The 15478-nt window shown below is 39.8% G+C and overlaps 2 non-coding genes across 2 annotated transcripts; both read left to right on the top strand.

Moving 5' to 3' along the window:
* Nucleotides 1–661: 661 nt before the first annotated feature.
* On the top strand, nucleotides 662–735 carry trnan-guu (transfer RNA asparagine (anticodon GUU)). The gene has a single exon. It is a non-coding gene; the product is annotated as a tRNA-Asn (tRNA).
* A 656-nt stretch (nucleotides 736–1391) lies between these two features.
* On the top strand, nucleotides 1392–1463 carry trnap-ugg (transfer RNA proline (anticodon UGG)). The gene has a single exon. It is a non-coding gene; the product is annotated as a tRNA-Pro (tRNA).
* The last annotated feature ends 14015 nt before the right edge of the window (nucleotides 1464–15478 follow it).

Here is a 15478-nt window from a genome sequence, read left to right on the forward strand (position 1 = left end):
CTGTTCATGTTTTAACAGACAGCCATAAAGCAAATGCTTGTGGCTTAAAGATCGAGCTCCCGCTCATAAAACCTCAGTCAGGCGCAGTCTCTGTGGCGCAATAGGTCAGCGCAGTCGGCTGTTAACCGAAAGGATGGTGGTTTAAGTCCACCCAGGGATGTTTGCTGCTTAAATAACATGGAGAGAGACAAATCGGGTCTTTACACTTCTGTAGAAGACCATAGAGCAGCCCCAAGATAACCCAAGTGGTCTTATGTCTATTAGAAGGTACAGTTCTGCAAACCATATACATATTAATCTTTGCAGTCATTGGTATGCATGTCACTTGATGTAATACAAGCAAATACATAAGGCCACACCCAACAGAAAACCCAACAGAAACCAACAGAAACCACCAGCAAAATGACTGATACATCATCAGATCCGAAATCTTCTTGGATGCCAAATATTTTAATTCAAAGTCAGAATCCAATTGACATGTAAGAACAATACAATGCATGTCCAGCTTCTCCATTTCCACATGAGTCAGCTTCCCCAATTTCTGAGTAACAGGAAAATAGCCTGATAAGCATACATGTGCAGCTCAACCTCATAAAGCCATAAAGCAAATGCTTGTGGCTTAAAGATCGAGCTCCCGCTCATAAAACATCAGACAGGCGCAGTCTCTGTGGCGCAATAGGTCAGCGCAGTCGGCTGTTAACCGAAAGGATGGTGGTTCAAGTCCACCCAGGGACGTTTGTTTTTTTAAATAATCTGGAGTGAGCCAACTCTGGGATTTATTCTTCTGCAGAAGACCATAGAGCAGCCCAGAGATAACCCACGTGGCCTTATGTCTGGTGATATTAACAAACGTAATGTTAGTCACGGTCCCTGTGTGTGTCATGTGGAGAGCTGTTATATTATACTATCACTTTTCACTGACAAAATCAAGTCTTTGTTTTGGTAAAAATATTTTGTATCAAATTATTCCTGTTGTCAAATGAGATCGTTAAGCTGAATCAGGCAGTGGAGCCGTGAAAAGACCCCATGCCAATCTACCTGACCATAGTCTTTCAAGTCAGTGACAAATCCAAGCTGCATTTCCTCTTTCAAACTGCATTTCTTTTTTACCAATATTCAATTTCTAATTTTGACAAAAGTAGTCTGTCGTCCAATAGATGGTGGAAACTAGGCTTATCTGCTGTCACTTTTGACCAAAAAATTCAAGTTCCAATGTTGGTAAAATGTTTTGCTTCAAAAGTAGTCTTTCGTCCAATATAATCAGAAAGCTCAATCTGGCAGTGGAGCCATAAAAACACTACATGCCAAACAAACTTCTTAACGGTTGGCTTTCGAGTCACTGACTGATCACATTTACTTGATGGGAAATTGCTAATAAGCTATGTTTACGTGGCTCGTTGGTCTAGGGGTATGATTCTCGCTTTGGGTGCGAGAGGTCCCGGGTTCAACTCCTTGACGAGCCCTGAAGCAAGGTGCTGTTCCAACCCAAATCTGTACTTTAAATCCAGTTTATTGTTAAATTAACCCAGATTAGGAGCCAGCACAATTGTAGTACAGCATGTTGGCAATTTTCATATCCTGCTTCAACTGCACGCAATAGAAAAAAACTGGGAAAAGATATGAGGAACAATGAGCAGAACATGGCTCTCCTTGTTCATTGGTCTAGGTTTATGATTCTTACTTCGGGTGCTTTAGGTCCTTGATGAGACTACTTTGCATTTAAGTAGAGGAATGGATTGAATAATCTGGTTTAGTTATTGAATATGATGGAAAAGAGTGTCACACGCGAGGCAAATTCATCATAATACTACTATCACTTCTTAGTGGCAAAATCAAGTCGCTTTCCAGCCGCTGCATTTATCAATACGATCATTCTTACGCTCTGATTGGCTTGATACGAACGTTTCATGAATATCACGTAAAGCCTGTCGTAAAAGGATTTCTGCGCTCATATCTACCCCACCTCTTTTTTTTGTTTCATGTTATGTCTCGGCAAGAAGTATTATGCTTTTGGGTCGTCCGTCCATCTCTACATCAGAATTGGAAATACTTTATTGATCCCTGAAGGGAAACTCTGGAAAAGAGAGCTCCTTTGAACCAGTGACCTAAAGATTTCAGCTTTATGCCTCTATAGTCCTCCGCTCTACCAACTGAGCTATCAAAGGGAGCTAGCACACATACACACGCACTTCCCATTCTTGTGAATGTGATAACACAGGACCCCCTGGAGGGACTTCCATTCTCAATGCCCAGATGTATTACAATATTTGAAGTAAACATTGTATTGCCCAGCGATGGTGTTATAGTGGTGAGCATAGCTGCCTTCCAAGCAGTTGACCTGGGTTTGATTCCCAGCCATCGCAGTAGATTTCTTTAAGTGATGTTACTTGCTTTTTTTACAAGAAGTCAGCAGAAAGGTTTCTTGCCCAAACTGGTTTAATAAAACATTAGATCTCTTTGGGCTGCACGATTATGGCCAAAATTATAATCACGATTATTTTGATCAATATGGAGATAACGATTATTTGTTGTTTTTCTACTTAAAAGTGCTGAAAAGGAAGGTTTCACCAATTGTTGAACCTCAGGTTAACAAGGAACAATCTCAGCAAGGTGATGGATGGATGATTCTAGTTACTTCACCATGTTCAGCCCAAATAACACAGATGTAAGACATCACATTGGTTGGCTTCCAGCTATGTAACACTTGCAAATGGCAGACTTGACCCCACTTTGACCGCACGCCTCCAGAGAGACTGGAGCCTTAATCCAGCGCCTTAGACCACTCAGTCACACTACCTGCAAGCATCAACTCTCCACATCATGACAAACACCGGCACCATAACTAACGGAATGCATGTTAATGTTATTGGAAAAAAAAACTTTGCAAAGAAAAAGCCAATACTTTATTAAAAACTGTCAATACTTTATTAAAAATAGTTATCTCACCTTGTCAGTTTTCTCTGGCAGGGATTTTAGAATATTGCAACCAGCATTAAGTGAGTAGGTTTAGGTCTGTGTGAATATGGGCTGAACCTGGACTGAACTTGTGAACATCTTGTTCAACAGTTTTGAACAAGCTATACGTGCTTTTATTTCTTCTTGATTAGACTACTGTAATGCACTTTATATCGGTATAAGTCACAAAGCACTTTCACGTTTACAGTTAGTCCAAAATTCTGCAGCACGTCTTTTAACTGGAACTAAAAAGCGCGCTCATATAAGTCCAGTTCTTGCTTCATTACACTGGTTTCCTGTACGTTTTAGGATTGATTTTAAGATTTTATTGTTTGTTTTTAAAGCTGTGAATGGACTGGCCCCAACATATATCTCAGACCTCATCCAGATTTATAGGCCGGCGCGGTCACTGAGGTCAGAGAGCCAGCTCCAGCTTGTGGTCCCAAAGACAAGACTTAAAACTCAGGGGGACAGGGCCTTTTCTGTGGTTGGACCTAAACTCTGGAACGCTCTGCCCCTCCATGTCCGAACAGCCCCAACAGTTGAGTGTTTTAAGTCTCGTCTTAAGACACATTTTTATTCTTTGGCTTTTAACTCCATGTGAGTTGTGTGGTCCTCTGATGGCTCTTACTGTTTTATTGTATTTTAGTAATTATTATTTTTATCTATTTTTTATCTTTTTAAACCAGATGCTCTTATTTTGTTTTTACAATATTTTACATTAATTGTTTTGTATGTTTGAGTTTTCTGTGCAGCACTTTGGTAACTTTGTGTTTGTAAAATGTGCTATACAAATAAAGTGGATTGGATTGGATCTTCTTTTGCATATTCACTGTAAAGAGCCATTACCCCTCCAACTGCCAACTATTGTTCCAGAGACAATAGGATATACAGTTTTAGATTGAGAGGTACCTGTCCAAGACCAAAGACTACACAGAAATACCTCAAGTGATCAAAACAGGGGGGGATCTGCATGTTCTTTCTCACCAGCAAATTTCTTGAGGTCCAAATGGCATCTTTGATGGCGGCAAAGTAAAAAAAAATCCAAAAGATTTAAGGGGATGTAGCTCAGTGGTAGAGCGCATGCTCTGCATGTATGAGGACCTGGGTTTGATCCCTGGCATCTCCAGGTCTCTCCTCTTATTCAGTGACCTCACAAAAAAGTCAAAAGAAATCTGAAAATCTTCAGGGGATGTAGCTCAGTGGTAGAGCGCATTCTTTGCTTTCAATCCCTGGCATCTCCATCAGGTATTCTAGTCCAGTCTGTAAAAGATCTTACTCTGACAGAGAAAATGAAGTGATGCATCAAGTATTACAAAGACAATTTAGTGGAAGATTAACTTAACAAGTGTCTAACAACTCTGTGCACTTTACCCATGTCCTGCTTTCCTCAGCAATTGAGAAGAATTTGTGCAAATTTGTACAGCACAGTGTTGTAGGTTGTTGTGACCTCCTTGCATTTATGGTAATTAATGCAAATATCACAGTCAACTTTACCAGAAGGCAAAAACTTTGTGTTTAAAAACTGTAATTATTTGTTCCTAGAAAATTCCATGAATAACTTTTATTGTTAACCCTTAGGAACCGAGAGAATCGTATAAAACCAAAAACAGCACCTCTGATTCAGATTTCAATCATTTAATAGGCATAAAACACACAGGCTCTTCCTCACAGCTGTTGCCTGGCTCTGACTCACAAAAAAAACATGAGTAAACTTAAAAAACACTGCATAAACTTTGCTACTATGAGTTTATTTAAATATGGGTACACCTACATGTAGGGCTACGAGATTGCTGTATAGAATCTGGTAAACAGAAGAGGGAGTGCAAAAGAGTAGGTTAATTAAATGTGGACTCTTAAACATCAGATCTCTCTCTCTCTCTCTTCTAAAGGTGTGCTGGTAAATAAATTAATATGATTACAATATTGATTTATTTTGTCTTACTGAAACCTGGTTGGGTGATGGAGAATATGTTAGTCTAAATATTTTATCAAACCGGGTTTGGTAAGTAACCTTTCTGCTGACTTCTTGTCAAATAAAGCAAGTAACATCACTTAAAGAAAACTACTGCGATGGCTGGGAATCAAACCCAGGTCAACTGCTTGGAAGGCAGCTATGCTCACCACTATACCACCATCGCTATGCTATACAATGTTCACTTCAAATCTTGTAATACATCTGGGCATTGAGACTGTGAAGTGCGCTCTATCACTGAGCTACAGCCCCTGATGATTCCGAAATTCCCTCCAGGGGGTCCTGTGTTATCACATTAACAAGAATGGGAAGTGCGTTCATAAATATTGTTGACCTTCAATCCATCACTGGATATAAAAAAGTTCACAATACTGTCAATGCTTTACTACCATCGTTATGGGATGCCTTTTGTTGTCGGCAGGATTTGGACGTCCCTTATTTGAGTCTCCCTTATTTGAACCATTACAGAAATCAAACCTGGGCAAAATGCTTGCACTCTTATGGTATAAATCATAGTCGAAAATTAACACATCTGTTGCCTTTCTACTAAGTAAGATTTGCTAATGGCAGTGGTGGGATTTAAACCCGCACCTCCAGAGAAACTGCAGCCTAAATCCAGCGCCTTAGACCACCCAGCCACACTACCTACACAAAACCGTACTCCACATCGTGACACACACACAGATTGTAACTAATGGTATGCTTGTTAATGTCGTTGGAACAAAACTTTCGCAAGGAAAAAGCCAATACTTTATTGAAAAAAGACAGTACTATATTAAAAATTGTTATCACTCTGTGAATCACAGATTTTCCAGCCCCTGACCATAGATAACAGAGCAGAGTGGCGCAGCAGAAGTGTGCTTGGGGGCCCGTAACCCATTTGATCTAAACCCACACGAGAGAGCCACATGTGCAGTTTCATTCTGAATCACTTATAAGTTTTTCATATTAATTGCTGAAGTGTTGGACCACACCACTGAGCAGTGATCCATATGTGAAAAAAACAAAACCTGAAGGACTTTTTTACGTATCTGTGGTGTGAAGATGTTTGCACACCTTTTAATAACTGACCAGGTGTTGCCCATTTTAGTTACCAGCTTCTGAACATGTTAGTCCCAACACAATCTCTTGTCAATTATCACACCCAAAAGTTTAGCCTCTTCTCTTTACTCTACAGAAGTTTACTCTATACTGAGTTCAAGTTTCGGTTTGGAACATTAAAAAAATGAGTTTCAACCACTTCGCTAGTAGTTTTAGATCCATTGAGATCAGTTTGTTACTCCTGATCCAGTCCCCCTTGACTGTAGCTTTCCCTGTAGTTTAGTATTTAAATCACCAATATCAGTTCCTGATAAATATATAGTAGACTCATCAGCAAACATTAAAATGCTCGCTTTATCTAAAACAGATGGTAAATCATTAGTAAAGATTGTGTAGAGGAGTGGCCCAAGACAACTTCCTTGAGGAACTCCATGTTCCACAAGCCTGAAAAACTTCCATTAAAGTAAACTAATTGTCTCCTATCAGTCAAATAACTTTCCATCCATAATAATGCGGTTTGTGAAAAACCATAATATACAGTAAATTGTGGTCAATTATATCAAATGCTGCAGTAAAATCAAGCATCACAACACCTATTATTTTCCTCTCGTCCATATCCTTAAACCAGTCATCAACCATCTGAGTCAGGGCAGTGGCTGTTGAGTGTTTTCCTCTGTATGCAAGCTGAAAAACTGTAATTAAATTATTTAAAAAATAAAACTGAATCTGTTCATAAACAATTATTTCCATTATTTTACAGAGAATTGGTAATAAGCTTATTGGTCTACTGTTTGATCCAGAGAAAGGCACTTTCTTATTCTTTGGTATTGGCACAACTCTACATATCTTCCATGCTTGCAGACATATATTTTCCATAAAACACATATTAATTATATGAGCAATAGTAGGAACAATGATTGAAACTATTGGCTTAATCCACTTATATTCAAGATAGTCCTCACCAGGTGGTTTGTTTTACAATTCATCAGAAGCTACGTTTTACTTTCCATGATCTTATTTATCAATGTTTTTGACAAATCCGTGTTGTGTAGCTGTGTAGTATTTTTAGGTTATTTATTTTATTTATGAAATAATCATTGACACAATTTGCTATATCACTTGGTTTAGTAAGAAAAGCACCTTCATTTTTCTATCTAAAAGGTCTATCTCTGTAGGGATCTATCCCATAATGTTGTCACACTCTTAGAATAATAATCTGAGTCTTTCAGCACTTTTAGTGGATGGAAACGTTCTCTTATCAAGGAGTTTAAACACAGAAACGGCAGGAAGGATAAATCCACCATATCAAGTCTCAAATAATCAGCACGAGGCCTCGTTTAATTTATTTTATTTTGTATTTAATTTTTCCACATTGCAAAACATTTAAAACAATTCAATCAGATGTTCTTCTACAAGTCAGATGAATAAATCAGCTGTTTGCTTTCTATTTTAAGATTTTGTATGACATCATCAGGATCTTTACTTTCATCCTGAACAGACCTCAACAGATTTAAAACCACATTCAGTCACAGAAAATAAGAAATGTCAAACATAGATTATTAAATGAAATTCCACAAAGTAGGAAAACATAATGTTAAACTACAAAACGACAATAACTTGAGAGCGCACAATTAAAAATGGCCAACTTCTAGTATGCTGTAATGATGAGAGGACCAATTTAAACAAATATTGAATTTGCGCTTATTCACTATATATACACACTCACAATGCTCAAAGATTATAGTTTTTGCCAACTTTTGAGAGTTTAGAAATATATAAGGGTGACAAAAATGTATTCCTAAAATGAAAATTACAATAACTTTGTGTATGTTTCTAGAGATGAGAAGAAGGTTTTTACAAAAAAAAAGTTCCAAACATGTCTACGTTTTCCAACCAAAACATCTTTAAACGTCTTAATGTTTCTCCTTTGGGCCTTCTCCTTCCCACGGTGGGTACATTGTGGTTAAGGTTGTGTACCGAAAACTTAACACCCGGTATCTATCGGACCGAATAGTAACGGGGACTTCGGTGCTACTGAAACACCAGCGCTGCCTTTTTCCATCTACTAGTTGTTTTTGTCATAAAGCAGCAATTTATTGCAAAAATATTACATTTTTTAATTTAATTTGGACCATATAGCAATAAACAAGCCATTCTTAAATGTTGCTGACTGTCTTTTTGTGCTTTTTTTTTTTTAAATATACATTTAAAAAATGTATTTTTAAAAGGATGGGTTCAGGCAACGATATTAGTGCCTAAATGTTAAAGGGTTCTGAGGAAAGGCAGAACATAGTCCAGCTGATCCACAATAACATACATGTTGCTCAGAAGATAAAGTTACTGCTGGTCAGCCTTCAATGTGGAGAGAAGATCAGAATATAACAAAACAGCTATCAAAGCATGAGGAGGAGGAAACAGCTTGGCTCTGAAACATGTTCACAACGAGGCAGTGTGAACGCGCTGGTGAATTTTAAGGTGACCACTCCGAGAAAACGTTTTCCCACATTGTTCACACCAGTACGGCTTCTCTCCAGTGTGAATGCGCTGGTGAGTTTTAAGGTTACCACTCTGAGAAAACGTTTTCCCACATTGTTCACAGCTGTATGGCTTCTCTCCGGTGTGAATGCGCTGGTGTTTTTTAAGGCTATCACTATGAGAAAAGGTTTCCCCACATTGTTCACAGCTGTACGGCTTCTCTCCAGTGTGAATGCGCTGGTGAGCTTTAAGGTGACCACTCTGAGAAAATGTTTCCTCACATTGTTCACACCAGTACGGCTTCTCTCCAGTGTGAATGCGTTGATGGCTTTTTAGGGAACTCTGTACAGTGAAAGCTGCACCACATTGATCACAGCTGTACGGTTTTTCTCCAGTGTGAATGCGTTGATGTCTTTTCAGGGCACTCTGTACTGTGAAAGCTGCCCCACATTGATCACAATTGTAAGGCTTCTCTCCAGTGTGAACTCTCTGATGAATCTTTAAATATACTGCTGTTGTGAAGGATTTATTACATTGCTGACAACGGTGACATTTGACTCCTCTTCCTCTCCGTTTCTATCAACAGAGAAAAACCAAGAGAGTGAGTTAGTGAGGTGCCATGCTGTAGAGCTCTATCTTTTAACTATAAAAAAACATTTAGAGCATGTCTATGGAACATTGTTTGACTGACGCATTACCTTTCTTAATTATCTGCCAACATCACTATTATGGAGTTGCATTAGGGGAAATGTAACATCCAGTGTTGGTTAGTTTGTGATGAATAAATTACTTTTTATCAATTTATGTGTGGCCTACATTTTGTTGCCAGCCTTTTAGCCAGCTGTTTAGTAACAAATGGGGGATCATCCGGGATTTTTTTGTGCCGGGAAAGTTGTAAATGTAACATTTTCCCACAGATTTTTAGCTTTCACTGGTATCTGTAGGGGTTACTGCGTTGTCTTCATGTTGCTGGAACAGCTCTACTCCAGTAAAGTAAATTGGAACCATTGTCCCTGATAGCCATTAGCAATGAGGGGCACCAGTTGACCTTTGACCTTTTGTTTGAGGTTGTCGTTTTTGCTAAATCAAATGTGTATAGCCAGCAGTATTGTGTAAGTAAGTAATATGGTAGTGTAATGTGGTATTGTCCACACAAGCTCCATTTCCTCAAGCATTTCTGAAGCTCAGCAGAGCTTTTTGCTGTGCTCTGGAATAAAACTGCTGAGCATCACTGACTCCTCTGAAAAACACAGGCGCATATGTCGTGGTCAAGGATGTTTAAAAAATAGCTTTGATGTACAGTTGTGTTCAAAATAATAGCATCACTAAACTCAATCATATTTTTTGGTAAAAGTGATATTTCTACAAGGCAAATAATAAAAGTCCTAGAAAACCAACAGTCATGACATGCATGCTGCTCATTCTGTGGAATTTAATATGTAATTGAAAGGAGCATGTTCATAATAATAGCAGTGTTGTGTTCAATTAGTGAGCTAATTATTCTGTGAAGAAACAGGTGTCAGTTATGGACCATATTTAATCTATATACTGTATATATACATATTTAAGGAAGGAAGGAAGCACATGTTGTGCATGCTGGTTATAGTGCATTTCACACTGAAATACTCAGCAAAATGGCTCGTTCCAGACATTGCTCTGAGGAACAGAGGACTTTGATTAAAAAGTTGATATGAGAGATATATAAGCTGCACTTAAATTAAGCCCCAGTCAAGACAGTAAAGTATGGTGGTTATGGGATGTTTCTCATACCGTGGTGTTGGGCCTGTTTATCACATAGCAGGGATCGTAAATCAGTTTCAATACATCAGAATGCTGGAAGAGGTCACGTTGCCTTATGCTGAAGATTATTGGGCAGTAACGATACTAGTTTAACTACTTCTCAGTAGCGTCACTGGTTTCTGTTGATAGGATTTAATATTGACGAGATACGCAAAAGGTTTGTCTGGATCTCTATTTACAAAAGTCACATCTACTTGGGTTAGGATTTCTTTTACAAAAATCGTGAAATGTGCAAAACATACTTTTTTGTCCGGGGTTTTTGTGACCAATCTGCCTGAAACTTGCCATATAGCATCTTAAGATGTCAAACAAATCTGTTGAATATCGGCCATTAGGGGACGCTACAGATTTAATTAATGAATGGCTCATGTGATCTGAAAAATACATACTGTATGTGTCCATTGATCTCCGTTTCTCTAGCAACAGACAGAGTGAGTGAGTTAGTAAGGCTCTATGGTGAAGCGAGCTAAGTAAAACCAGAAACATCATTCACAGCATGTCTGTGTTTACGTTGGGCTGATGCATTACCTGATACATAATCATTGAAAAGCGGTTTATCAACAAGTCAACCATTTCTTGTCACTGAACAACAGTTTTGATACCTTTCAGTCTGGTTTCCGACCACACCACAGCACTGAGACGGCTCTTGTCAAAGTATTTAATGACATCCACCTTAACACAGATAGTATCTAAATTTCAGTCTCAGTATTACTAGATCTCAGTGCTGCATTTGACACGGTCGATCATGACATATTACTAGACTGATTGGAAAACTGGGTTGGACTTTCTGGCTCAGTACTAAACTGGTTTGAATCCTACTTACAGAATAGGGATTACTTTGATACTTTAATAGGTAATTATACATCTGAGCATAAAAATATGACATGAGGAGTTCCCCAAGGCTCCGTTCTGGGGCCTCTTCTGTTTAACATCTACATGCTTCCACTGGCTCAGATTATGGAAAACAACAAAATAAGTTACCATAGTTATGCGTACGACACACAAATTTACATAACCTTATCGCCAGGGGACTATATTCCAATACAAAAACTGACTAAGTGTATTGAACAAATTAACGGCTGGATGTGCCAGAACTTTCTGAAATTAAATGAAGGAAAAACTGAGGTGGTTGTTTTTGGAGCAAAAGAGGAACGATTAAAAGTCTGCACTCAGCTTCAAACAACAATGTTAAAATCAACAGACAAAGCCAGAAATCTTGGTGTAGTCATGACTCTGACCTGAACTTTAACAGCCACATTAAGACAATTACAAAGTCAGCCTATTATCACCTTAAGAATATATCAAGGGTTAAAGGACTAATGTGTCAACAGGATTTGGAAAAACTTGTCCATGCTTTCATCTTCAGTAGACTTGACTACTGTAACGGGGTCTTTACAGGTCTCCAGTTCTGAGGTCTTTACACTGGCTTCCTGTGTTTCAAAGAATTGATTTCAAAGTACTTTTGCTAGTTTATAAATCACTGAACGGTTTTAGGACCAAAATACATTTCTGATCTGCCACTACACTATGACCCGCCAGACCTCTCAGGTCATCTGCGACAGGTCTGCGTTCAGTTTCTATGCTCCTCATAACTGGACAAACTCCCAGAAACCTGCAGATCCGCTGCTACTCTCAGTTCTTTTAAATCAAGGCTGAAGACCTTTCTTTTTGATGTTGCCTTTCTTTAAATGGTTGTTCATTTCTTTAATGTGTAATTTCTTATACTGCACTATACATACTACTTGGTAGTGCTGGATCTAGTATCTGAAGGGTTATCAGCCTCTCCATCTCAGGGGATTGGTTCTCACTCTGTTTCTTAATTATTAAAAAAAAAAAAAATGTGATCACAAAAAATAATACTTTACATGAGAAAGAAAAGCATCCCCTTTATTTATCCGTGCCCCCCCACCGACCACTATCAGAGGGCCGCAGTTTAATTGACTACCGGTTTTTCTTTGAGGAATTATGGTATAATACATAAATCCTAAAAAACATTTGTGAAGCCCTCTGTGTGCATTCATTAGGGGTCCAAGCCCGAGGATGCGTGCACCGCGGTATCGCAAGGCGATACGCGGTTCACACAGCAGGGCTGTGGAACCCTATTGTTTTCGTACAGTTTCTTATTCTTCCTCCTCTTATTCTTCTTCATTATTCTTCTCCGCATAAAAGTGGTGCTGCAGCCTAAACCGTACATGGTGGCGACGCGCCATTTTCAGGACTGGTCCGAAAGTCCGCAAGGACCTCAGCCAAAAAAATCCATCCACTTCTACCACTAGGTGGCGCTACAGCAGAGAAAAAACATGTTTGGCCCTATAACTCCCAAACCGTACATCGGATATTAAAAAACCTTACATCCACGCGTTCCCTGGATCCTAATGAATCTCGTGATATAGGCCACGCCCATTTCCGCCTAGACTTTTATGCGTGAAAAATGGCGATTTATCAAAAACCTACTTTTTCTATCTCCTCCTAGACCGTGCAATGGATCTGCACGAAACTTGGCACATAGCATCTCCAGACCCACCTGACAAAAGTTTGCATAAAGATTTTTTATAGGATAAAAATTGCGCGTGTTACGCGCAAACAAAGTTTAGTTGGTAGCTATGAAAACATTGCCGTTGCCATATCTCGGCCAAAATAAATGCTATAAAAGCAAAACTTTACGATATTACTTGCTATGACCCCCTGAGGCTCTGTACCAAATTTCATGAACATTGGCCCCTAGGGGGCGCTACAAATAAAAAAAAGTGTGTTTTTCACGAACGTACTTTGCCATATCTCGGCCAAAATACGTGGTATCAACACCAAACTTGGGGTGATTGTTTGGCATGCCGCACGGAAGCTTCATACCAAATTTGGTAACGGTGGGCCACTAGGGGGCGCTATAATCGACGTTTGTTGGTTTTGTGGACAAAGTCAATGCATTTAAATGGAAAATTTGCATTTGCAATATCTCTGCCACAGTACATGCTATCAAAACCAAACCGGTAATGATTGTTTCGCCCACCACCCGGAGGCTCACTGCCAAATTTGGTAAAGACAGGCCCTCTACAGGCGCTCTAATCAACATAGAACATTTCCCCGGGTCGCTGGGGACGACTGGCGCGGGGAGGCTTGGACCCCGTTGAAACTGCGTGCAGTTCTAGTTAATATTGAGATTAGATTTCTGGGACTCTTCAGTCTGGAGTACCCTCTTTCCTTCACTCACCTCCTCCTCCCTGACACCTTTCCTCTTGCCCTCCTTCTTCTTCTTCTCCTCCGTCTCCTTGTGTTTCTGCAGGTACTCGGTGATAAGGTCCAGGTCCAGGTTGTCTTGTGGCTCCCATGTGTTCTCCTCACTGGAAAGGTGAGTGCAGACAGAAGAACATCTCCTCACACTTTGTTTTTAGACAATCCATTCTCACGCTAATTATCATTCCTATTATTCCTTTTTTCTATTGCCATCTTGTAAGGTTATTTGTGGGTCTGCAACGTAGTGTCAAAATACCAAACCTTCAACTTTGAGGGCATGATACCATGCTGACACTTATTAACAATATGTAAATATATTATATATCTCAGGACCAAGAACACCAAGTATTAATATTCTAGACTCATACTTACTCTGAGAACCCCTTCCATTTCAGCAGAAACTCTACTCTTCCCTTCACCACTCTGCAGTCCAAAACCTTCTCCACCACATGCTCCTCCTCTTCCTCCTTCACTGCTACAGGCTGCTCCTCCTCTTCCTCCTTCACTGCTGCAGGCTCCTCCTCCTCTTCCTCCTCCTTTCCTGCTCCGGTCGCCAGCTTGACGTCTGCCCCAAGGCGGTGGTTTCAAATCGAGTAACCGGGGTAACAAATGATTTTCCTTGATTGGGGTTCACTACTTAACTCTCATAGGAGAAACCCTGGAAAGCAGAATCACGGAGTCAGTGAGTGAGAGAACGAACCGCCGTCCTCGTCTCCAAATCTCTGTTTATTACAAATTCTCCTAAACACAAAAGCATAAAACAGTCCTCAACAACAACATTCCCCTCGTGGAAACATGTTTCACTTCAATTTAAGAACCGTAACACCATTTTCTTTACTCCCCATTTTTCAGTGGGCAAAATCTTCCACACTCAAATTCCCAGAAATAGTCTTGTCCTTACCAAAATAAATATCACCCTCACTGCACCGTTTCAATAATAATATATATCTCTTCTTTCTACTTCTAAAACTAGCATATTAGTTAGCAGTAATTAGCCTGTGTCTATGTTAATGTTAACTAGCTTGTTAGTTAGCAGTAATTAGCCTGTGTCTATGTTAATGTTAACTAGCATGTTAGTTAACAGTAATTAGTCTGTGTCTATGTTATCTCCTAACATATACCTACCTCTCCGTCTCTGCTGATTGGGAATGATTGAGATTTCTCTTGCACAGCTACCAGAAGACTTACAGCTTTCAGACAGGTTGCTCACGTCACATCTACGTCTTCAAGCTCAGTTGGAGTCTGCGCAGTAACGCTCAGCATCACCGGGAAAGAGCTTCTAATAGACTTCATTGGTCTCCATGGAAACAACGGGACCTGTTGGTTACGGTGGCCCTGAGGTGCAAAACACAACGGCAAAAGAGAAAACACAACGGCAAAAGAGAAAACACAACACAAAAAGAGAAAACACAACGGCAAAAGAGAAAACACAACACAAAAAGAGAAAACACAACACAAAAAGAGAAAACACAACACAAAAAGAGAAAACACAACGACATTAACCAAAACGGAAAAGGTAGGTACCCTCGGGCAACAGGAACCGTCGCTGATTGGACAAAAGAACTGGTCCGTCCTTTGAACCGGAAAGACGGGGTTTGTTTCCATTTTTCCAAATCATGAGCGCCACAAATGACGAGGTACACGCTGCTATTAAGCAATACTTTGATGCCGGACATGAATATGACGTGATACTGGATATGCTGTCGACATTTCACAACGTAAACATGAGTCTGCGTACGCTGAAGACGCGTTTAAAAGAAGCAGGGCTGTACAGAAGACACAACTATTCCCCACTCCCTGAGGTGAGGCGTGCCATTCTGACAGAGCTGGAAGGACCAGGGATACTCTTCGGTTATCGGACTATGTGTCAAGTTCTCCAACAAAAGCACAGGCTTCGCGTTAAACGTGATGTCGTAATGAGGCTACTGAAACAGCTGAATCCACGAGGGACGGCTTTGAGAACACGCAGGAGGTTACAAGACGCACGTATCACTCCATGGG

Source organism: Etheostoma spectabile, unplaced genomic scaffold, assembly GCF_008692095.1.
Source record: "Etheostoma spectabile isolate EspeVRDwgs_2016 unplaced genomic scaffold, UIUC_Espe_1.0 scaffold00003998, whole genome shotgun sequence".
Lineage (NCBI taxonomy): Eukaryota > Metazoa > Chordata > Actinopteri > Perciformes > Percidae > Etheostoma > Etheostoma spectabile.